Raw genomic sequence first — 24,161 nt, 5'->3', positions numbered from 1 at the left:
ACTGAGGTAGTCTGTGTTGTGAGTCCCCCCGGTACTGTTCGTTAGGGTGTTTATCTTTTTGTGTTTTTGTTTTGTTTTTTTCTTTTCTCCTCTCTAATCAGATCAGACCTAGATACATATATGCATGCTAAGTTTATGGCCTTTAGACTCTCATATGAAAGTCTAAGTGATTCACTTAGGTTTTACTTGTGTTTTCCTAGCTACCCCTGCCCTTTCCATTTTTATCTTCCATACAGTAGACTCCCATTTCCAAAGTCAGAAGTTCTCAAACTGGTCCATGGACCAAGATTAAATGTGCACATGGTGTTAATTCTTGTTTCCAGCTGCTTCTACAGGTGTTTGGGCTCTTAGATGCAAAGGACAGTGAGGCCTATAAAGGCAGCTGGAAGTGAGACCACAGCTTTGCTGCCTCTACTGGAGACCACTGCTGCACAGGAAGAGAGGAAGTGAGCTACCACTGGGGAAGAGAGACACCAATGAGACTGGAGTTACCAGCCATCAGTAGGAGAAGAGAGTGAAGTGTCTGGGGGAGAAGAGGATGCAGAGTGGTAGGGAAGCATGTGTATGGGAAGAGGAGGGGCAGGAAACTGGGAAGCATATGCAGTTGGAAAAGAGGGCCAAGTGGCAGAGAAGTGCATGCAGGGGAGGGAGAAAAAGAAGAACATAACAGATGGGAAAGGAGAGAATCCCCCCCAAGTTAGTATATTAGAGGCAAATGGAAAAACACTAAATACTTCTAGAATATTGCTTTTCCATGTAAGCAAATGCTGTAGTTGACACAGGGGTGTTGTGTCACCATGAATGAGCAGTTCATGCGACTCACTTTCCATTAAGAAATGGTACATAATATAAATTTGGGAGTCCCTGCTGCACTTCTTGTGGAAGTGGTGCCACAGTGACACCTTCTGGCATGAAAGGCAGAGAGAATACAGACAAGCCAAGTTGTAGTACAATATACACTATCCTAGGACTAACACGGCTACAACGCTGCATGCTTGTTGCAGTATTAGCAGTGACTGTATTAAGTGTTGTTAATGTGACAGCTTTGTGGGGGGGGAAATTGTTCATGCTTGCTATCTTCTCTCCAGCATAAGACTCCAATGTTTAGTTATCACAGGTTATGATATATATGGCTACAGGGAATTAAATATACCTGAATGATATTTTATAATACTATTTAATACTTGTATACCATTCTTCATGTGTAAATCTCAAAGCACTTCACAAACATTTGCAAATTGAGAAACCCTGAAGTTAAGTGACTTGTCAGGATCACACAAGAAGTCTGTGGCAGGGGTAGGAATAGAACCCAGCTCTTGTATTTTGGTCTTTGGACTATAGACTATAATATAATGAGTTGTGTATTGAGAACTGGGAAGACTGGATGTCTTAGCATATGATAGGCAACTTGTGATGCTCAAGTCACATGAGACTATTCATGGCTGGTAGCTATCAGGAGATGTAGGATGGGAAGAGAGGGGAAAACCCTCTCCTTCCTAGCATTTGAGAATGGAGAGTAAGAAAAAAGGCTTATGTTGCAAAGTTGTTGTACCATTACACATTGATGTAACAGCATCATGTACAGGTACTGCATTATTTGCTAAACATCACAATTCTGTGCAGCTATTTTGTGGCTCTCTGCATCTTCCTTTAGTGATCTGCAGGTGTTCTCTGGTGATTACCACTGATCTAATTTTGGCATCTCCTCAAAGTAGTTGGTTCAAATCCAGCTAACGCTGGTAGTAGTTGAATATGGTTATCATCTAATGTCTCTGAGTCCTACGTGAACTGAGCTGATAGTCTAAGATCACTTCTCAGTGGACAACCATATACATAACAACTGGCACCTTTGATGATTTCATCATATAGACCAGGGTTCTCAAACTTCATTGCACCGTGACCCCCTTCTGACAACCAAAATTACTACACGACCCCCGCAGGTGCGGAATTGATGTCGGAGCGCACCCAAGCCCCACTGCCCCGGGTGGGGGGGCCAAAGCCTGATCCCCACTGTTCCGGGGGAGAGGGGGGTGTTGTAACCTGATCCCCGTCACCAAGGGCTGAAGCTCTTGGGCTTCAGCACTGGTGACCCCATAAAAATGGGGTTGGGACCCACTTTGGGGTCCTGACCCACATTTTGAGAACCTCTGATATAGGCTAATAATTGAGTGGATGTGGAAGTTGAGCTGCTTTTCATCTGGAGTCTTTAAAGTGAGATTTGATATTTTATGATATATGCTTTAATTCAGCTGAATGTTTGCAGTGGTCCCTTCTGGCCTTAGAATCTATGAATCTTCCAGTTCATCCCTTCCTTCATGGTCGGGGGGGGGGGGGGAAGGACAGGACTGCCTACATTCAACATGCTCATAACTCTTGCAGCTTTACATTAAGATCAAATTTCATGCTCCAGGGCTTTAGCCAGTCACCTACAGGGGTGAGGAAGGATGCCTCCCCAGGCACATGTAATCAGATGTATTCTGGGGGTTATTTGCCTTTCTCAGAAGTATCACAAATTGGACACAGGCAGAGACAGGACACTTGATGGAGTTGACCAGTGCTCTTGCATGGCATAGAGAATCCTATTTTTTTTAAATATCAGGCTGTTGTGGCTTGCTCATAATGATCCCCAGATTTGGGGTTAGGAAGGAATTTTCTCCTAGGTCATCTTGGCAGAGGCCTTGGCATTTTTGTTGTGTTTTTTCTCTAGCAGGCAATCTATGCCCTATCGTGCAGAGGATCATCTGGGCATATCTCATCAAATCAGTTCCCTGCCATTTCAGGGACCTCAGGCTTTGGTGATACCTAGATCTCATCTGTTCTCTGCCTGTGGCACATAGTAGCTTAGTTTCCTGAGAAACTAACTAAAGTTCTTCAGTTAACTAAAATCATTGGGTCCAGTATAGGGGTATCTGAATGAAATTTAATGGCTGGTGATATTTACAGGAGGTAAGACTAGATGATCTAATGGTCCATTCTGGCCTTAAACTCCATAAACCTATCTCCCAAGGGAGCCACTCTAAGCTAGAATTCATGTAAATGGGCAGGGCAATATGAGGGCTTCCAATGCACTAATTGTGCTATACCTGTTTTGTGGATAAATTTTAAGAACTTAAGCTTCTGTTAATGGCATCTTTCAGCAGTGCTAAAGAAAATAAAATGAAGTCGAAAATTGTAAGTGGGACTTGTTAGTTGTGAAAATTAAAATACTACAAATGTGATGAGCCCAGATTTGAGAACTTAAAGTTGTTTGAATTATGGCACATTGTGCATTCTGAAATGGTGTCCATGTTGTGAGGTCCCCAAGGCAGTTGCTAGGCAACTGGAAGAGTCCTCGGTGACTCCCTCTTGAGAAATTTAGAAGTCAGGCTGAGACAACAGGGTGGCTGTTTCGAACGCAGTTTAATTTTATTTCATGGGTAGGTCAGTGTCAGTTTTTTATGTTTAACTTGCCCTTGGAAAACATCACCATTCCCTATGTGTAGATCCAGTGGAGAACATTATAGTAGTTTATATTTTGTTTTGTGGTGCTGAAAACATTTGTAGGGATACTGAATCTGTTTACTTGGGGCATATTATTGAATAATTCTTGTTTCACTTATGCATGGTAGGAGACTCTGGCATGAGCACATTTTGTCTAATTTATAAATCGAAATAACTAACACTTTTTTAAAAATATATTTATAAAGAGATCCTATCCAAGGTGTTCGATACTTTAATGCTTATATAACATATCCATCTGAGAGAAACAATATGCTTACTTTTCTAATATTGCACAAGATGTTATAGCCGGGGCTTTTATAACTAACTTTTGTGAGGAGGTTTACAAATTCTGTAGAGTATTTATATGGCATGCACTGGACACTCATGCCTGGAAATCTTTTCAGTATAGATACCTTCTAGTACAAACTTCCTATAACTCCCATATAATTAGCATAACAAACATTTTATATAAGTCCCATAACAAAAAAGCAAGACAGAAAACATTTCTGAATGTGTATAGTATCTTTCAAACAAGGATCTCAATGTGCTTTTATTAGGAGGTAATAAAGGTTGAATAAATGGTGATTGTGAAGCTGTTTGAGTTTAGTGGCAGGGGCTCTTGGGGGCAGTGTCCTTACTGGGGTAAGAGTTGGTCATTAATTAAAAAAAAAAAAAAAAAAAACAACCCAGTGATAGTGACAAGCATATTGGGTACTTGTGAATTCTTGGTGTGATGTAACTAATATTTATAAAGAGGCCCAAACACTTTTTCTGTGTTCACAAAGCCAAAATTAGCAGTGTTGCCCCTACCTTTATGAAAACAGTAGATTTGCTTTTAGACTTGGTTGGGGGAACCCCAAAACTTGCTTTTTATATGCCTTTCATATCTGAGGTATCAGTGTTTTGCAAGACCAATGTGGAAAGCATAATATAGTAGCTCCCTTATGGTTTTAGATATTAGAAAACTGGGTGAAGAAATGTTGCTCTCATCCCTTTAAATCAGCACCCTTTTGTCTTTAACTTACATTTGGACACTATTGGAAATAGACAATCTGCCTTTTAAACAAGACATTAAACTGGAGTCTAACAGTGACGCATCCCATCCTCCCCCAGAAATGTTGCACCTCTTCACTAACATTGAAAATGAGTGCATGTCCTCACTGGAGACTTGGTCCTGTAATCTTCCTGAGACAAAAGTACCGTTAACTTTGCCTCATATAGTGTTAAATATGAGACTACATTCTGTTGATGTGCATCTGTAACTTTCTTAATATTAGCAGGAGTTACTGTACAAACCAGTACTGAGGAGAACATAACTGGTACACCAGATAACACACAGCGATTTGTATGTATTCTCACTGAAACACTAGCTTTGTTTGTTCCACCATGCCACATTGACTATATAAAAAATAAAATAAAATCCTGTTTTAAGAATGTTACTTAATTTCAAAGTCAAGCACTTGAAACCTGGGAAATGATAGATTTTTAGGTTGTGTGGACAACCTTAATTCTGCTCCCTCATGCAAATGTGTTGTGATACAGTTTTTAATTACAAGATCACATACCAGTTTTTTCCACAGGACCCCTGCCTCATTCAGTGCACAGGGTGAACCATGCTCGGGGAATGAGGTAGCTATTCAGTACTTTTATCCTCATCACTCAATTGGGGGTCCCTTCCTTATTTACTGCATGCCATCCAGAGCCTGCAGTGAATGCATAATTATTCATTTTTTTTTTTATGGTCTTTGCTAGGGAACTTATTGCTATGATATCTGAATGCCTCACAAACATTAGTATCAACAGTATGAGTTAAGAGTATTATCCCCAATTTTCTGATGGGGAGACAGAGATTGCATGAGGCCACTTAGTGACTCAAAAGCAGGGACAAGATTAGTATTTAGGAACTCATGACTCCTATCTCTGTGCTTGTTGCTCCACACCACACTACCTTACTGTCCGATGTGCTGCACTTCACAGCTTCCATTGATTTCAGTTGCAGTTATTAGAGCTCTACACTTTTGCATATCAGGCCCCAGGTGTCTCAAGTGGGCTAAAGGAAAAAAGTAAAAACAAATGTTATGTGCAACTGTAAAAACATTCCACCTCCCCCCCCCAACCCTGATCATGCATCTTCAGAAGGTTTTGAACACAGAACCTTCAGCAATGCAGGGCAAACTAGCTGACTGTGGAAGACAGCTGTTATCTGGTGTGTATAATGGCCTATATATATAATATATGGTCCAGAGGGTAACTGGAGGTGGGGAGCACAACCTGTCTTTCTCTTCTCCCACACCCCCGCCAACCTCCTCTGAGGAGGTGCAGGGAACTCTTTCCCCATGTCAGGCCTTCTGGGGGCAGGAGGGAGAAATGGACTGGGCGGAGGGGAAGGGGAGGCAGATAGAATATGGCCTTGCCCTTTCTCTACTCCCATCACACTCAGGAGAAGCTGTCTGCTTACCTGGTTCTCAGTGCAGAGTTTGTTTGCTGCTGCCCCTGCTTTGGTGGCTATGTGGGCCCAGTCTTAGATTAGAATGTTAAAATTCAGTTATTTTGGCATTCTGGTAAACTTCCCACCCCCATCATCTCAAGCAACAAAAAGGAAACTGTGACTTTCAGAAGTTTATTTCTTGACTAAACCTGAATGGAATAGCTTGGGATAAAGAAAATTCTCTTCTCTGGTGCTAGGGCTTTTACTCTACCAAATGTTCTATGCCTCTGCTGCAAACAATGAAGGTGTTAAACCATCTCCTCCTCCCCTGGTGCCACCACTATCTTCCCCAAAGGCTCTGGAATTTTCTCTAATGGAGAGTTAGACAACCTGAATGTAGGCCTTAGGACCTGCTTCTCCATTATAATAAACTACAATCCTAGAGGATGTCAAAAATGAAGGATAATCATGAAAACTGGCTAGTTTATGGATTAGTTTAGCACAGGACTTTAACTTAGAAATTTGGGTTCTCTTGCTGGCTTTGCCACTGACTTGCTATATAACCTTAGGCAAGCCGCTTAAACCTCTCCATACCTTGGTTAACTTGTCTGTAAAATGGGAAAATGATACCTACTTATCTATGAAAAATACTTTGGGTGTTACAGTATAGAAGTGCAAAGTACTGTTTGGAACAAAAATTTCATCTAGTACTATTTTTTTTTAATTGATTTTATGAAGGTATGGGTAGCTAATCTTTATCCTGCCAGCATGCATATACTTCCTGTGATCCACTAGCTCATTATTTTTCTAGTAATCCTTAATAATATAGTTTGTTTCCTGTTTACAGATTTTAATGAATTTACCTCATAAGATGACAAGTTCATTTATAGTTCTAGGAAATCCAAATTCTTGGAGGGCCTAGAGGAGAAAGGCATAACAAAAAAAACAATGACTGGAAGTGAGAGCCTGACAAACTCAAGACATAAGGTGCACATTTTTAGCAATGAGGGCAATTAATAATTGGAACAGACCATTAAAGAAAGTGGTCCATGCACCATATCTTGTATACAGTCTTGATTTGAATTTGTCTTTCTCGAATAAAGAAAAGGAGTACTTGTGGCACCTTAGAGAAAGTACTCCTTTTCTTTTTGCGAATACAGACTAACACGGCTGCTACTCTGAAATCTTTCTCGAATGTATTCTTTAATCATACATAAGCTTGGTGCTCAGTAATGGGGTAACTGAAATTCTGTAGCCTGTGTAGGTCAGACTAGATGATTTAATGGTTTCTTTTGGCCTCAAAATCTATGAATCTGTAGCATCCACTATGTGTTTTCCTGTTGCTATTATGGTGGTGGGCAAACCTTTTGGCCCAAGGGCCACATCCTGAGTATGGAAATTGTATGGTGGGCCATGAATACTCATGAAATTGGAGGTTGAGGTGTGAGAGGGGGTGAGGGCTCTGGGGTGGGGTAGGGCATGATGAGTTTGGGAGGCAGGAGGGTGCTCCGGGCTGGGACCGAGTGGTTCGGTAGGCGGGAGGGGGATAAGGGCTGGGGCAGCGGATGGGGGGGACAGGGGTGCAAGCTCTGGGCGACGCTTACCTCAAGCCGCTCCTGGAAGCAGTGGCATGTCCCCTCTCTGGCTCCTACACGGAGGCGCAGCCAGGCAGTTCTGTGCGCAGCCTGAGCCGTTAAGCACTGCCCCTGCAGCTCCCATTGGCCACTGTTCCTGGCCAATGGGAGCTGTGGGGATGGCGCTTGGGGCAGCATGCAGAACCCCCTGCTTGCCCCTATGCGTAGGAGCTGGAGGGGGAACATGCCACTGCTTCCAGGAGCCACGCAGAGCGGGGCAGGCCCTCAACACTGCTCCCCAGCTGGAGCACTGGAGCGGGGCAAGCCCTGGACTCAGCTCCCCAGGGGGAGCTTGAGTGCCAGATTAAAACATCTGAAGGGCCAGATGCGGCCCCTGGGTCGTAGTTTGCCCACCCCTGTGCTATTGCTACAAAAGAAGTAATCTACCCAGAAATCTGTTTCATTACTTAATAAGTCTTACTGATTAGTTAGAAAGTCTTGGCTGTTCCCTTATTTAAAGACAACAGAATTAACATTTTGCATCACTGCAGGTCTACAGGCTTAAAGTAGCTTGTGTGTGCAGTCATAATTGTCCACAAACACATAGAAGGACAGAAAAGATAAACAAATAGTCTGTTTTTGAACAAGAAATCTAGATACAGATGCACTAGTTGTCTCTCTCCTCTGCAACTTTTCCTTGCACAGGCTCAAGTGAGACTTTGTCACAATTTCTGGGTAGTGTTCAGAGAAGGTTGCTTCACTGCATTATCCCTTGAATCTTTTTTTCTTTTGGGGGGTGGGGGGTATATGTATCTTTCGAGCTGATGTGGGGCTTTAGCTTCAGTTACACATGAAAAGCTTTGCTTTTTCTGTACTTGAAAGAGGATGGTTTTGTAGTAATTGTTAAATGGAGTTGGAGGCAATTAATGGATTACACATTGTTGATCTGGAGGTGGTCTACTGAGGGATCCGTTATCTCTTCTAGAATGAAAAACAGCAGTTTATAGACATCTGGGGTCTTGTGTCCTTGTTGGTGCACTGAGGATCATCCCTGACTTAGGGCTTGTCTACATGGAAACTTGAACCAAAATAATTCATTTTAAATTCAGACCTAATTTCAGTTCTACTTAGTCCTTGTAGACAAGCCATTGAAGTTACTGCCTCATTATACAATTTTTGCATCTGAGAGGGACACTGAAGCCCACCAGTTAACCAGAGGCATCCATGAAGGGAGTGCTCCGTTTGTGTCACTGCATCTCTAACAGCTCAGATATGCAAAATGTATCCGATGAAGTGAGCTGTAGCTCACTTAGCTTATGCTCTAATAAATTTGTTAGTCTCTAAGGTGCCACAAGGACTCCTTTTCTTTTTGCAAATACAGACTAACACGGCTGCTACTCTGAAAACAGCTCAGATATGAGGTTGGAGGAGTTGAGAACTAAATGAGGGCCTACACACTGAGCTTTGTTTTTCTTCATGATTGGGCTGAGCCCTATCAGTACGTGGATTTCTACCATGCAGATTATTTTTGTCTTAATTTCCAGTGTTCCTGACTAAAATTATTTTAAGAGGACCACCTTATTGCGTTTAAATATCTGATAATGAGTAAAGCTGTACAGTACTGTTCCCCTCTATTTTTGTTTTCACCAGAGTGAAAACTGTCTAGCACCAATTAACTACAGGAATAAATCTAGAGAATGCTGGAGGGAAGTCTAGAAATGTATATTCTAAACTGATTTTCCCAAGAAGAAAATCAATTGATCTTATTTTTTCATTCCCTAATAGAGCTAACTGTTGAGCAACTTTGTAGAACTACTTGCTTCAGAAATTTGTGTGACCAGAGTATTTCAGAATGTGTGTGTGTAGCATGGCTATCTTCACACCACATGATTAAAATGACTGCTATGATCACTGTTCTTATAGCCCTTCCAAACGAGGATATTTTAAATACAAGAAGGAATGTATTTGGTGCATACAAATATTGTCTTTGATTAGAGATCAGTTATAGTGTGTGCAGAGTAACTTTTCCTTCCCTCCCTACTTCCAGCGTACCCTCTATTTAGTGTGGATAATTGAAAGGAGGAGTGAACTGTTGTATTATTTTTCCGCTTAAGTAATTGGCTACATTGTAGCTTATCTGTGGAGGGAGGAGGGAACTGCTTATGATGTCAACAGCAGTACTGAAATTGCCTCTGACTTGTCTTGGAGAAGGAGCCAAAAGACAGGGACAAATATTAATTCCTCAGAACTCACAATGCCTGTAGGAGTTAGCTTTCAGTAATAAATCTGGGGAGGGCTTTGAGAAAGAAATTGTAATTGGGTGATGTCTGGTTATTTTAATTTACTCTTTTCACTGACTTCAGTCTTAATATGATGTGAGCCACCAATATTTTCATGAACACCCTAATTACATTTGCATCAGAAAACTGATCTATTACTGACGATGGTAATCAGCATCCGCTTTCCCTCAACCAATATTGAAAATAGGACTAAACCACATCCAGCACCATTATGGAATGCTTTTGAAAACAGTGCCATCCTATGTGCACTAGCAGTTGTCACTTTCTATGCTGCTTCATCAGAAGTTAATTTCCTTGTCTAATATATGTTGTCAATACTGAGGACTTCCAAAGTCTTTATGGAGACTAGAACATGATCTGCATCATTTGGTCTCTTGCCAAAGATTATTCATACAGCCTCAATATAAAAATGAGTAATTTCATCACTAGACAGTCATGTCGCAAACTAACATGGATAAATCTATAGGTCATTGCAGAAAGTCACATGACTGACTGGCTTTAAGACGCTTCCTAGAATTAGAGGAGGAAGTAAACCAAAAGCTTTCATGTTTTAATAGGTTCGCAGCAAATAATGTTTTGGACTGAACTGTGAACCACATAAACGTGTGTATGTATTAAGTATACACATACACATGAGAACCACCTATTAAATTTAGTATAAAATATCACCCTGTGATTCTTATCTTTCACTTTCATCAGATAGCGAGTAACATATTATATATCTGGTGACGGTGGGTACAGTATTAGGTTGGCACTCTGTTAGAATTATATTTGACATGGACTTGCCATTTCACTTGCTCTTTTTTTTGTTTTTTTTAATAGCTGACTAATGTCCACTGAGGTGAATATGCTGTACCAACAGTAGGACTTTGGTGACTTAAACACATTTTATTTTTGCATTAGGTTTCAAACAAGATCATGTTATCAAACATCTAAAATATTTATTATTGTATTATTCTGTTTCTCCTTAGGACTCTGGCCTTAGGTCTGATTGTGTGAGTGGATGGGAAGGAAGTCTTTCCTTCACCTGTCTTCCAAAAATTGTGAAAGCTCTACTTACCTGATATCCTGATGATCAGATTTAACTTCTCAGCTGGTTAACAATGTGAAGATGTCATCCTCATCCCTCTTTCTCTCTTCCCCCCCACCCCACCCTCGCCAAAATCTAAATTCTCTATGTATGCATTCTCTTTAAATGCAAGTTTAAAATTCAAATTGAAAGTAGTTTACACTGGTAAATTGGTTTCAAATTATCTTGCTCTACTGCTGTTCATTAGAAATCTGCACTAGTGCTGGTAGATGAGTGGCACACCTCCTCTCAGGTCTCCCATGTATATTCTTCACTAGACACCAGCTAGAAGGAAGCATGGAAGATGTTCTGTGGGTGACACCCTTTCCTCTTGGGCTATATCTGCTCTAGGAGAAAAGTGTAATTTTTAACACATTAACTGCACAAATATAACCTGAGGTAAACCCCAAGGGGAGCCTAGAGTTTACATCAACCAACTAATGTGTTAAAACTGTGACTTTCCTTATTACACTAGGATTTTAACATGTTCATGTGCATGGCTCCTTTTTTTCCTAATGAAGACAAGTCCTTGAAGACCAACAGGACTTCAGTGGCTCAAGAAGGTGGAATTCCTGAGGTTGCTTCTTTAACAAACACTTCTGGAAAGGAAGGGGGTCAACAAGTGGATGACTTGTTTTTTTTAGTATTTGAAAAACACAGTTTGTGTAATTAAGGGTTCCAAAGCTGAGCATCTGCTAATCATCTGTGTCAACATCAGTTGGAAACTACTGTTCTCATTAAAACTTTAATATGTGTAACTATGCATGAGACAAATTAAAATTCTGCTCTCATTTACAGGAGAGGATGACCCTTAGTCCAAATAGTTTGTAACTAGTGAGACTGATACATGGATACTCTTGGATATCTATCTGCTACAGTGAGATGTGCACTATAAACCTTTTACTTATTTCTTTTAGTGGAATAGGTAATAAGCAAGAAGTATCTCCCCTTCCTTCCCCCCGCTCCCCCCCTTTGATTCTCCATAATATCCCAAAGAATGATATACTGTACCTTGCAAATGGTTTTTATGATTTTTGGAAGGCTTTTAGTAGAGTCTCTCTCACAGTGGTTTGAGCGTTGGTCTGCTAAACCCAGGGTTGTGAGTTCAATCTTTGACAGGGCCATTTAGGGATCTGGGGTAAAAATTGGGGATTGGTCCTGCTTTGAGCAGGGGGTTGGACTAGATGACCTCCTGAGGTCCCTTCCAACCCTGATATTCTATGAAAGAACTTCACAAGTCAGGTATTTGGGATGGGAGAGAAAGTATATGGTGTAATCTGGAATGATCTGGTCTATACATTCATTTTATAACCTTCTTAAAGCAACTTGCACATAGAAAAGCTTCCGCAGGACTTTGTCAGCGTCTGCAAGAGGTAAAGGTTCTTGCATGTTAGTGCTCTTTGCTGATTTAAAGATGTATTCTCCAACTCTTACTTTTGGGGTCATGTATTTTACTGTAGTATAGGGAAGCTGGGGTCAGAGAAAAGAGGTGCAATGGGTGATTGGGTTTTTTCTTTACATATACTTTCAAAATAGTTTCTTTTTCAGTAATGTATGCATAAGGCATTTGAAACTTCCCTCCGGCTCTGCATTGTCTCATAAGAATTAATAAAAATTCTCCATAGATGGTTGTATTACAGTTTTGGTTGACAAAAAAATGTATCATCACTAATTGGAGATGATGGCTTAGTAAGCAAGCCAAACATCAAGGTTCATGAAGCCCCTTCACCACCTAGAACCACATGTTTGAATCCTGGAAGTTGAAGTAGGTGTGCTAGTTGGTAAATTGAGTTAAACTACATGGATCACTGCTCAAGGAGTTCTGGAGAAGGTACCTCCTGTTAGGTGTTGAGATACTATGACAGTTGTGACCATATAAGTAACTAGACTAAAGACCTTTTTAAAAACAAAAAACCACCAAGATTCTTTTAATCTGTCTTGTATGTACATTAATGGTCTTTTAGGACTCTTCATCAGAGTATAGTTTTGCCCTAACCTCCTAATCAGAACATTTGTGGTTTGTAATTATGTCCTATCTGGTTGCTGTCTTCCACCCCAGAAATGGTTGCATTCTTGTTTTTGGGTAAACTGCTTACTATAAAACCACATTTTGTAATGTTTGGGATCCTAATGAATGAAAATGGTTTACAGAAATAAGATTGTACTCCAACTTTCCATCTGCATTGATCTTGAGCAGTGAGAAAAGATGGCATTTGTCTGATGGATAGATGTGTGTATTGCTATATCGAGTTCTGTACAAGTGTCAAAATAACACTGCTGGCTTAAGGAGTAACCATCTGAAATTCTGTATTTCAAATGGTAGAAAATATTATTTCTCTATTCCCTTGAAGGTAAAAGTGTATGCATCCCCTGACTGCGCCGCATCCCCTACAACTGGTGGAGAATTATAGATCCTAAACAGTTAGTATAGATGAAGCCTAACACCTAAAGAACTTTTTTCAGTAATGATTTTTTGTCTAGTGTAGATGGGGCTTCAGAGTCATCTCTGGCAGAAAGAAATCTGATCAATTGGTTAAACCTCAAATTCTGTTTCATGGTTGATATAGACTGCCACAGACTTCTGATAAATGATCAGATGTGTTCCGTTCACTAGATTAATATGATGTGTGTATATCCCTTTGTATTATCTATATTCATTTCCCATTAATCTATTTAGCAAACATCTGTAGGAAAAAAGTTACTGCAACCTGTAAGTTCTGTTGTGTTCATTGTGTGAATCTCTTTACCCTCTGTTTTCTTTGTGTCAAAGGATGCTTGCAAATTTATCACCGTCATTTAGACTCCCTCAAAAGGTAAAATTCCTAACTGTTGGCAACAAAATGTCTCCCTCCCCTCTCCAAGATAAAGTGCAGTCCATGGGCCAGATGTGACCCACAACCCTCATTAGCTCTACAGAGCTCTATTAATAGAATATAGAAGCATGGCCTGTGGCGACCACAAGCTCACAGTGTGTGGTGCTCCATCATGATGTTGGAAGGCAATCTGAATCAAGATGGGGCACCACGTTCTGGAATTCTGTATTAATGACGAAAAAAGAAAAGGAGGACTTGTGGCACCTTAGAGTAACAAATTTATTTGAGCATAAGCTTTCGTGAGCTACAGCTCATTTCATCGGATGCATTTAGTCTCTAAGGTGCCACAAGTCCTCCTTTTCTTTTTGTGGATACAGACTAACACGGCTGCTACTCTGAAACCTGTATTAGTGATGGTGGCTGCAGTCAACTTCATTTTGTGCAAATAGTTGTGGCCCTCAGTCCCTTGTTTGGTCTCCCTCCATTAAATCAGTCCTAACTGATTTTTCTCTTTCCTCCCCCCTCCTTAATTTTAACACTAAGTTGTCTCAACTAGACTTGTTACTTCAGACTTAAGTGTGGGTGGTTAAAAGTATTGATATGCTAATCATCTCTCTCTGTTCTAAAGTGTTATGCTCAACTCCAGGAATCTTGTTTCCACATTTCAAGTAACCAGCAGTGGAGCTGGGGATGTGGAAACTCAATTTTCAGGAGGAATCAAGCAGTTGCTAAAGCTAAATGGAGGAGGGTGGCAAGAAACATGGTTTATCTGGTATCTGACTTCTAGTTAAAGGCTTTGGCATTCAATAAGCAATAAATGGCTGTAGAGCAATGGCAGAAACTTGAACCCAGCCAATCACAGCAGGAAACACCAGAGAGAATGATGGAATACAGTCCCTGAGGATTCTGTAGAGACAAATGAAAGACCAAGACATTACACTTACTGATTAAAAAGAAAAGGAGTACTTGTGGCACCTTAGAGACTAACAAATTTATTAGAGCATCCGATGAAGTGAGCTGTAGCTCACGAAAGCTTATGCTCTAATAAATGTGTTAGTCTCTAAGGTGCTACAAGTCCTCCTTTTCTTTTTGTGAATACAGACTAACACGGCTGCTACTCTGAAACCTCTCATAGGTAGATATGCATGAGAGGCATTGATTTCAGTGGAGCTCAGTGCAGGATCGAAGTCAATATGATTGATTGATCTGTACCCCTGGACAATCAGGTTGACACTATACTACTTCTTGCAATGTAAATAAGTATAATCTGGCTTTTAGTTCTGTCCGCTGTAGTTTTGTATTTAACAAAATGCACTGCAGTTTCTTTTTAAATCAACAGCTTTTTTGTCTGCTTATTAGCTATGTTTTTTAACAAAAAGACACAACTGTTTTGTGGGGTTTTTTGTTTTTGTTTGTTTTTTTTTCTTCATATGAGTTGGCCTCTCACTAAGACCTGCTGTGAGTTAATGATTGTCTTACTAGTACATTCTCTAGGAAGCCACATCTGGGTAGACAAAAGTGAAACAGCTGTACAGAATTTTTTGGACTTGGACTTGACCTGGCCTTTCTGAAGAGGCTCTGGATCTTCTTCTTCTTCAGCAGTTTATTTCTTTTTTGGACAGAGGGTGGGGAATTGTTTTGTTTTTGTTCATCTTTTTGTGCTAGATGACACAGAATTGAGAAGATGACTTTGACTTTATCCATGACTGTGTCAATTTTAAAATAGGTTTCAGAGTAGCAGCCGTGTTAGTCTGTATTCGCAAAAAGAAAAGGAGTACTTGTGGCACCTTAGAGACTAACAAATTTATTAGAGCATAAGCTTTCGTGAGCTACAGCTCACTTCATCGGATGCTCTAATAAATTTGTTAGTCTCTAAGGTGCCACAAGTACTCCTTTTAATTTTAAAATAGCAATTGTAAAACTAGCACTGAGGGTAAGATGTTATTGCAGTTACATTTATTTGTACACTACATAATGTTTTGGTGAAATCCTCTATCAGACATCTGGGTACCCTCTGGGAGGAGAGAAGGTCCCCCCCCCCCCCCATAAACTGTGCAGAATGAATATAGCTTTACAGTTAACTTGTTTCTGTTTTTGAGAACTGATTTTAAATTTAGTTCAAACAAAACTGATCTGTCCAAAGAAAATGAGTCATCATGAGACTACCTCTGCCTAAAATGCCACCTTTTGCTATCTTGACAAGGGGATGAATGACCTAATATGTCATATTCTGAATTTTGTCAAGTTTCGGTGTCTGGGATGGCAATAGATGCTTCTCATAGACTGCTTGGGTTTGGGGGACTAATTTCTCAGGATTGCCTGGGAAGCTGCCCTCTTTCTCCCCCCCCCCCCCCCCCCATGAAACAAATTACATCTGGAGTGAAAAGCAGACTGCATGCTTGTAAAAAGAAAAGGAGTACTTGTGGCACCTTAGAGACTAACAAATTTATTAGAGCATAAGCTTTCGTGAGCTACAGCTTAAATCCTATTGTACCTGACTGTGATTAGAATGTTTTCCAAAAGAATGGGTACTATGTACAGCAATTCGTATCATGGTAGGAACTTTATTAAGATTTTTTGCTGTGAGGTGGAAGACAGAGAATTGGAATATACTGGTATAAAAATGCTTATTTCTAATAAGCATTTTTATACCAGTATATTCCAATTGACTGACTGACACGGCTGCTACTCTGAAACCTGTCTGCATGCTTGTGTTTCTGTTAGAGTCCATAGAGACGCAACCCAAGACAATCAGGGGTGTTTCTATTCATGAGTAGTCAACCAAATCGTGATCTGGGTATTTTGAGCCTGCCTGATCTTCTGAATCAACCTGCAAAGAAATGCACTCCATTTTGTGCTGAGTTAGGTCTCTGTCTGGGGTTAGCTAGTGTTGCATTTTCCATGTAATATCTGTGACCTCTTTGTTGCATTTGCTCTGTACACTTTTTGGCTTTGTAAACTGCTGACTGGTGCAGCAAGTCTTGGACATCCCTGGCTTTTTATAACCAGAGCCAGACTTTTGAGTAATGAACTTTCTGAGAAATCTGAGTTGGTGTTAATTTTTTTCCGTCTTTTAAGCCCTGTTGATTGAAACTTTCTCTCTGACTCTCCCATATGTTCATTTTTAATTTTTTTTGTTTGTTTGACTTCTTGGCAATTTTAAGAAAATCTGGTCAGTATGAGTAAAATAGTAGTGTTTTGGGCAATATATTTGGTGTTAGAAGATACTCCCAAATCACTAGCAGTCAGGGTCTAGAAATCATAGGTTTTGGTTCCAGATTATAATAGTGATCTCAGAAGGGTTCACCCTAGATCTTTGAGATTCTAGAGCATCTGAGTTTTTTTTCATTCTTCCTTCTTGCTGTGCCCTGGAGCATGAGTAGCGGTATTTTGGGGACGGAAGGGCTGAACTTGATTCTTGGCATGTGTATCGTGAAATGTGTGTTTTTGTTTTTTTTTTTAAAAACAAAAACACTATCTATGCCTCCAGATCTCTCAAACAGATCATGAGCAATGTGCCTGTGGCCCCTGATGCAGTAACTCTTGCAACAACTCAATAAGCTCCTCCTGTAACAGGATTTTGAGGATACAAAGTGAGAGAGATTCTCATGAGACCCAGTACCCTGTAAGGGGCAAAGTGCACTGGGCTGCAAGCCAGGAGATCGAGAGTTCTAATCCCCTGCCCTTGCATTGATTGCTGCTAATATTTCTGTGCCAATCACAGCCCTTATCCAAGGCCTCACTGTTACGTTAGGGGAGGTAACTATCATTCACTAATGTTGCAGATGTCATTACTCATCAGTTAAACAAAGTTGCTTTCAGCAGAGCTGGGAATAGACCCTGGGTCTCTAATATAACAGCCCAAAGTCTCCTCCATTTTGCTATGCTCCCTTTCAGAAAGAATGTCAAATATTTGTGTAACCCATGCTACCACAGTGTGACTGTCCCCTTTTTATTAGTCCGCAGAGAGGTCTGTGACTTTCTCCCGCCATGTTATAGACTTTGATTCTTTGGCTCAAGAAGTTCTCTCATACCTTTTTAAAATCCAGAGGTCTTGGGTTCAGTCCCCACAGAGAACCCACAAAGGGGTGTTACTACACCCTAATTCTGCTATCTCTAACCAGTAGATCATTTTGTTCCTAGAACCAGGAATAAAAACCAGGACTCTTCTTTGAGGGCCTCTGTGGTCCCACTTTTGGGTCCTCTGACTTTGAACTTATGCCAATTCCAAAAGTGTAAATTTGCAGAGGTGGTACTCTCAAAGAACTGTTGCTAATAGGTTATCTTTCTGAATCCAACATTCTACCACTGTCTCCTAAACAGTTGCGTAACCCACTAGCCAAGTGTGTTTTATGGGTAGGTCTAGTTTACACACAGGATGACAGCATCTTTCTCATTTTTCTCTCACCTTCTCCTCTCCTCTTCCCCCCCCCCCATCTAACTATATAGCTGAAGGGAAAGCCATTTGTGATGTGGATCTGAAGGCTGAGAATTCAAACTCTGCTGTTACTCCATGGGAGAGGGAGAAGCGTTGTGTGGATTGTATGTAATATCACTAGTGTACGGACTCTGGAGTAATTGTTAGGAATGATTTTTTTATATTGCAAAATACTGTAGAAGCAAATTTGGATGTTTTGTTACTAATTATTTTATTGTAGCACTCTTAGTGTGCCTGTAAGAACAGGGTAAGGCATTTTCTAGAGGTGAATTCGAAACTGAGAGTAGCGTGTGAGATTTTGTGTGTCCAGACACTCAAGGCTTGTCTACACTGCAAAGTTGACATCCAGCCGCCGCAGTAATTAAGTTGCTCATGCATATCTACACAATGCTCATTGTGTTGGTGGAGTGCTTGCATTGATGCATAGAGCAGTGCACTGTGGGTAGCCGTCTCACAACGCAACTAGCCGCAGAGTGTTTTGTGAAGGGCTTGCAACACCTCATGGGACCAAAACATTGTCACGGGGGAATGGGAACATGGCTTCAGCTTCTCATGATGCAGTTTCCTCCCTCCCTATGCTCTGAGATACGGGCTTTTTCTTACTGTATGTTGTAAAGTAGTAGGACAAAGGGGTCCCAGTTGGGCCCTTTTGAGCAAGATACTTTAAAAAAAAAAAATCCAAAAAAATTCTCTCTCCTTTTCATCTCCACCCCACCCCCTTTGTGTGTGCAACATCATAACAACTGTACCTGCACAAACATTGATATTAACTACATAGTACTCATTTTCAGTGCCACTAGTCCTTTTACTGTGACTGCTTAACTTCACTCTCTCTAGGATTAGTTCTTTTTTGCCATTGTTCATACCTGGCCTATCACAATCAAATTACCTCAGGACTATAAAGAGCATGTGAAACTGCATTGTAAGATGTGTTCTATAGGGGATGGAAACTCTTCATAGGAATTCCTGTAAATATCCCTTTTTTTTTTTTTTTTCCCCTGATCATTTTAACAGAAAATCAAAATCTGACTTAAACTGAATAAAAATAGATTTTGTGGTGGGAAGGCAAAAAAAGGTACTTCACCTGTCCAAAATGAAACACACTGGTTCAATTTACATTAAACTACCATGGTGATCCTTTATATTATTCTAATGCATGCACAGTAGCTGTAATCTCTCTCCAAACTGCTCCCACTGGAGTTCCTGTTTGAAAGATAGACTAATCTTTTTTTCGGGCGGGAGTGCAGGGGGGGTATGGGGTGGCTATATGTATATATATATATACTGCATGTAGTTCGCCGGATTAGACTACAGATCACCTCCTTGAGATGTTTCACATTTTGGTTTTGATTGTATTCTGAAGTCCAAAATGTTAAAAATCCCAATGCACGTCTCTAATGCTGTTAGATAACCATCCTTTTTTTTTTTTTTTGTACCTGCATCATCCTTCTTCTCTTGATAAATCCCTAGGTAGAGCTTCCGTTCTGTCACCTCATTGGAAATCAAAATATTTTTTTCAGCTGTCATTTAGAATCAATAGCCTAGAAATATTTAATATTTTTAATTCAGCACAGTTCCTTGTAAACTTACCCCTCATTACCATATCAACTCAAATGTGTAAATTTTATATTCCACATTTAAAGTACGGTATCAGTCATTCCTGCTGTCAGCAGTTTTGATCAAGAGTAAGGCACTCTGAAGAGGTGTGGAAGACAAGATAGTAATAAAGTTCTGAAAACAATCCTAGAGTAGCTGGGTGTTTCAGCTAAAATAATCTAGCAAACTGTGTTCCTGTTTACATTATCACTAAGTTTCAGAGTTGCTCTCCCATTAGGATAAATGAGTACAATTTATTTATACCTTTTCAGAGCTGGGGGGGGTTCTGTCTATAAACATGGGATTTACAGCTGTTAAATTACAGGGTTGATTTCACTGCAATGAAGGCTAGAAATGTTATTTTTTTTCTCATTTAAAAAAAAATAAATCCTAAAACCTAAACTCTGAAGAAATGGATGGTGTGGGAGCCAGTAACAGCGTGTTATGGCATTTCACAGGTTGGGCAGGCAAAATGTCCTTATCAGTTTTTTTTTTGTTTGGTGTGTGTGGGGTTTTTTTTTTTTTGTTTTGTTTTGTTTGTTTTTTAAATGTGGTGTGCAATCCATTTGTCAAACTGTAAACTAACTTCCATGCTGTTTTTTAAAATGTTTCTTTACTAGCTGAAGTAGTACTAAAGTTTACTAGTTTTCATTTAAACAGTAAAGTGGGCTTCTGGTTAACTACTTCTCTGCTTCTCTCTCCAATGTAACATTGTTTGTTTGTTTGAATAATGCTACTTAAATACAATTTTACAACTTTAGAGCACTTAACTAATATATTCCCTATACCTCACTTGGGGCAGGTATCATTCCCACTTCATGGCTGAGGGGGTGCCATAGAGTGGCTTACTGATTTCATCCAAATACAGAAGGAGCCTGCGTGAGACAGGATTAGATCTGACCATTAGAGCATGGTACCTCCCTGAAACTTCAGTACCAACATACCTTCAACATTTCAGTGGAAACTTTGGCATACTTTGTATGGGAGTGCACTTCTAGTGCTGACCATGTTCCATATCCTATGTACATTTAAGCAGCAGCGAAGCACTTAAACCACTAACCCAGCAAGAAATTGGTTGTCTCATGATGCTGTCAATATGGGAGTCCCAGTGCCAAAATTCACCAAGATGGAGGATGACTGCTAGAGGTTCAGAAATCTAGATTTCAAGTCCATTTTGTACAAGGGAAGAAGTGCCTCTACCTTTTTTCTTTTTTTTTTTTTTCTTTTTTCCCCTCCCCCCCCCCCTTGGGCCGTGGTTTGCTTAACACCCAATGCAATTACCACTTCGAGCAGCACATTCTTAGGTCTGGTCTACGCTTAAAAGTTAGGTTGACGCAGCTCTGTTGGTCAGGGCTATGAAGAATCCAGCCCTGACCAATGTATCTAAACTGCATCTACATGGGGGTTAAGTCAGTAATGTCAACGGAAGAATGTTCCCATCACTCTAGCTGCTGCTGTTCAGGGAGCTGGTGGTCCTACACCAATAGGATGAGTTTTTTGGGGGGTCAGGTGGTTGACTTCCTCCCCACTCCAACCCCCCATTTGGTATAAACTACATCTGTGCTATGGGATTGTCCTGGCATAGCTCTGGTAATTTAGCTATGCCAGGATAGTCTCCACTGTGTAGACATACCTTCAAACTAAGATCTCTGACAAATCTGTTGCTGCTGGGGGAAAAAAATCAAGTTAACTATGCTTGTGCCTTTCAGTAAAGACTTTTTTGTGAAGATGCATTACTTAATGTAGTTTTTAATAGAGACATAGTGTTTTGTCCTCTGAAAGCTGAATGGATTTAATACCAAAACTGAGGCAACATTGATCAATAAACTGTGGGCCTAGTTAAGGGATATATTATCCTCTGCAACCCATCTGACTTAAGTGGCATTTCAAGGATATTTGTTGCTGAATTTGGCCCAGGAGGCTTTGATTGGGGGTAGAATAATGAATTTCTGTTGCACTGCTACAACTTGTGGTTACCTTTTTTAATAAATAAATAAATTAGTAGTTCCAGTCTTTCCAGTAGCTCTTCCCATGTTTATACTGCTGTACTGTGTATTACTATTTGTAGTCTTTGATTGCAAAAGAAATATTTATTATTGCCTAAGCCAGATGTTTGGGATGCCGCATGGAATACTTCAAAGGCAGCTGGCTTCCCTTTAGTCTATACAGCATTACTGAAATCTTATAAAAGCACTGAAGTAGTAATGGCAATGATTTTCAATTGACCGGTAATTAGAAAAGCATTGGACTAATGGGATGAGCTATACTTAGTAAGGGTTGCCCTTTTTGTTTAATCAGGACCCAGAAACTAATAAATACTTGTTCATATAGTCTTAGGCAGGGGACTTTTTTGTTTAACTGTGCTTCCATAACTGTTTCTTTAAACTCTTGAAGCCTATGTTAGACTCTGCTTTATCTTGAAACTTTAAAAAAAAAAAAAAAGAAAGACGCTAAGTACCCAACCCAGTTTTGTGTGCGTCTGAGCACACTGACCCTTGGTGATGTAGCTTGTTTGGTCACTAAACTAATAGAACCCAATTTAAGTGTGCAGGGGGATGTGCAGAAAAGGGGTGCTGCTTTCATACCATCTATTTTTCTTTCATCCAAAGAGAGATACTGGCATCAATTGAGCAGTCAGCAGTTACCCTGCCTTCCTGGACAGAAGAAAATGGTTCTGGATCTTTTTGAAGAGGGAAATGACTCAGAATTCCTGGTGGCTTAGCAGAAATTGTAAGCCAAGCTTCCAAGGAGGAGTTTTGGTGCTCAGTGTGCATAGTTATTCTCCACCTACAGTCCAGTACTGATGTGCTTAACCTTTGGAACTGATACTACTCTGTTACACTCCTAGCTAAATCTCTGGTTGCATCTTTTTACTTTTTTTTTTGTTTTTGTTTTTAACTTTTTTTCATACAGTACACATGGTAAACTATAAGATGGGGAGGGGGAGGTTTGAATAGACTTATGCAATTTAAGTGGCTGACCCTCCAGTAGTATGGCAAAGTTTTTGGTTTTGTTAAATAAAAACAGCGAAAACTTAACTGTTCAGTGGGCTGTGTAAATAGGAATCAGGCTACTAAGCACTAAGTGCTTTAAATCTTCCTTTTCTCTTTAAAGCATTTAGTAATGCAGTGTGTGAAGAGTGAGAACTTTTATTTTATTTTTTTTAAAAGCTGTACTACCATAAACATCTATGGACATACTTCTGAATCCCCATGGCCCTTTTGTTGCAAGACTTGCTGTTTTTGGGTGAGGATATATTTCCATATGTTGGCATTCATTTTGAAGTATTGATGCAAAACATTTAATTTAAAAAAAAGTATTAAAAATAATTATCCAAAGTAGAACAATAAGTTGGGTGAGATGCCTTTTTAAGGAACAGTAAAATTAAAGGGTCTTCTCCCCATTTCTCCTCCTCCCTGCCCCAAGTCTGTCTCCACATTTATAACTGGCTGTGATTATCCTTAAAACAATGCATTCTCTTTCATCTTGAGTAGAACCCTACTAATGTCAACCCTTGAACTGCTCTGGAAACCTGAGCCAGTCTAAAGAGGATGAGCTAGCACTTCTATCTTCTCCTTCTATATGAGGAAGCTTCTATAAGAAGTTAGCTCCCCCTAACCCCCTTTTCTCCCTATGTGACGCTACGGAAACTCCCACTATAAACTGTGGTTATAATCTCAGATGTGACCAGTCACGTAGATAACCTGTTCCATTTGTACTGTGGGGCGGTGGTTTGCATCTATCATTTTGTAGCTGTTCTTTCCCAGTCACTTAAAACAAAAAAAAGTGAAATGCAAAGATTTAAAGTGTTAGCATGGGAAGTTGCTGCCAAATAGGTGACTGTATAGCCTCTCAAGTACTTTGCTGTTTTGCCAGTTCCAAAGATGAATCTGTTCATTACATTCAGAGATACAGGTTGTTAATGCTTGAATAAATGTTAAGATCCTGGCTTCAATAGTATAGAAACTTCTGGATGTAAAGTCAGGTGAGCTATTCAATATTACATTATCAAATTTTGCTCCTACTCTTTGAATTTGGGTAAAAAGAGAGGGAGAGATTAGAGAAATCCTGTACTTTAGGCTGCTTTTCTGTGTTACACTGTTCAAGGTTTTGTTCATCTGGCTAAGTACAAAGACTCTTATGTTTTCGTTTGTCCTTGAGAAATCCTTTAAATCTAATGAGGAGTCCTTGTGGCACCTTAGAGACTAACAAATTTCTCTGGGACTAAGCGTCTGTGGGCTAAAACCCACTTCATCAGATGCATGCAATGGAAAATACAGTAGGAAGATGGATGGATGAATAGATATACACAGAGAACATGGAAAAAATGGATGTTGCCATACCAACTGTAATGAGACTAATTAATTAAGGTGGGCTATTATCAGCAGGAGGGGAAAAAACCTTTTGTAGTGATAATTGGTATGGCCCATTTCAAACTGTTTAAATCTAACAGTTTAAAATTT

General features: G+C 40.1%; 1 protein-coding gene across 23 annotated transcripts in view; it reads left to right on the top strand.

Moving 5' to 3' along the window:
- Window positions 1-24,161, top strand: part of GATAD2A (GATA zinc finger domain containing 2A) — a 108,083-nt gene that overhangs the window by 21,723 nt on the left and 62,199 nt on the right. For 2 of the 23 annotated variants that reach the window (XM_043502706.1, XM_043502696.1), the window contains exon 1: window positions 22,308-22,428. The exons of 19 other annotated variants lie outside the window; for them this stretch is intronic. The gene's annotated coding sequence lies outside the window, so the exon portion shown is untranslated. Of the gene's footprint in view, window positions 1-12,204; window positions 12,225-22,307; window positions 22,429-24,161 lie in introns of those variants that run through there. 2 more of the 23 variants (XM_043502708.1, XM_043502698.1) reach the window with 2 other exon arrangements.

The sequence above is a fragment of the Dermochelys coriacea genome, chromosome 25, assembly GCF_009764565.3.
Source record: "Dermochelys coriacea isolate rDerCor1 chromosome 25, rDerCor1.pri.v4, whole genome shotgun sequence".
Lineage (NCBI taxonomy): Eukaryota > Metazoa > Chordata > Testudines > Dermochelyidae > Dermochelys > Dermochelys coriacea.
This window is presented reverse-complemented; position numbering and strand designations above follow the sequence as displayed.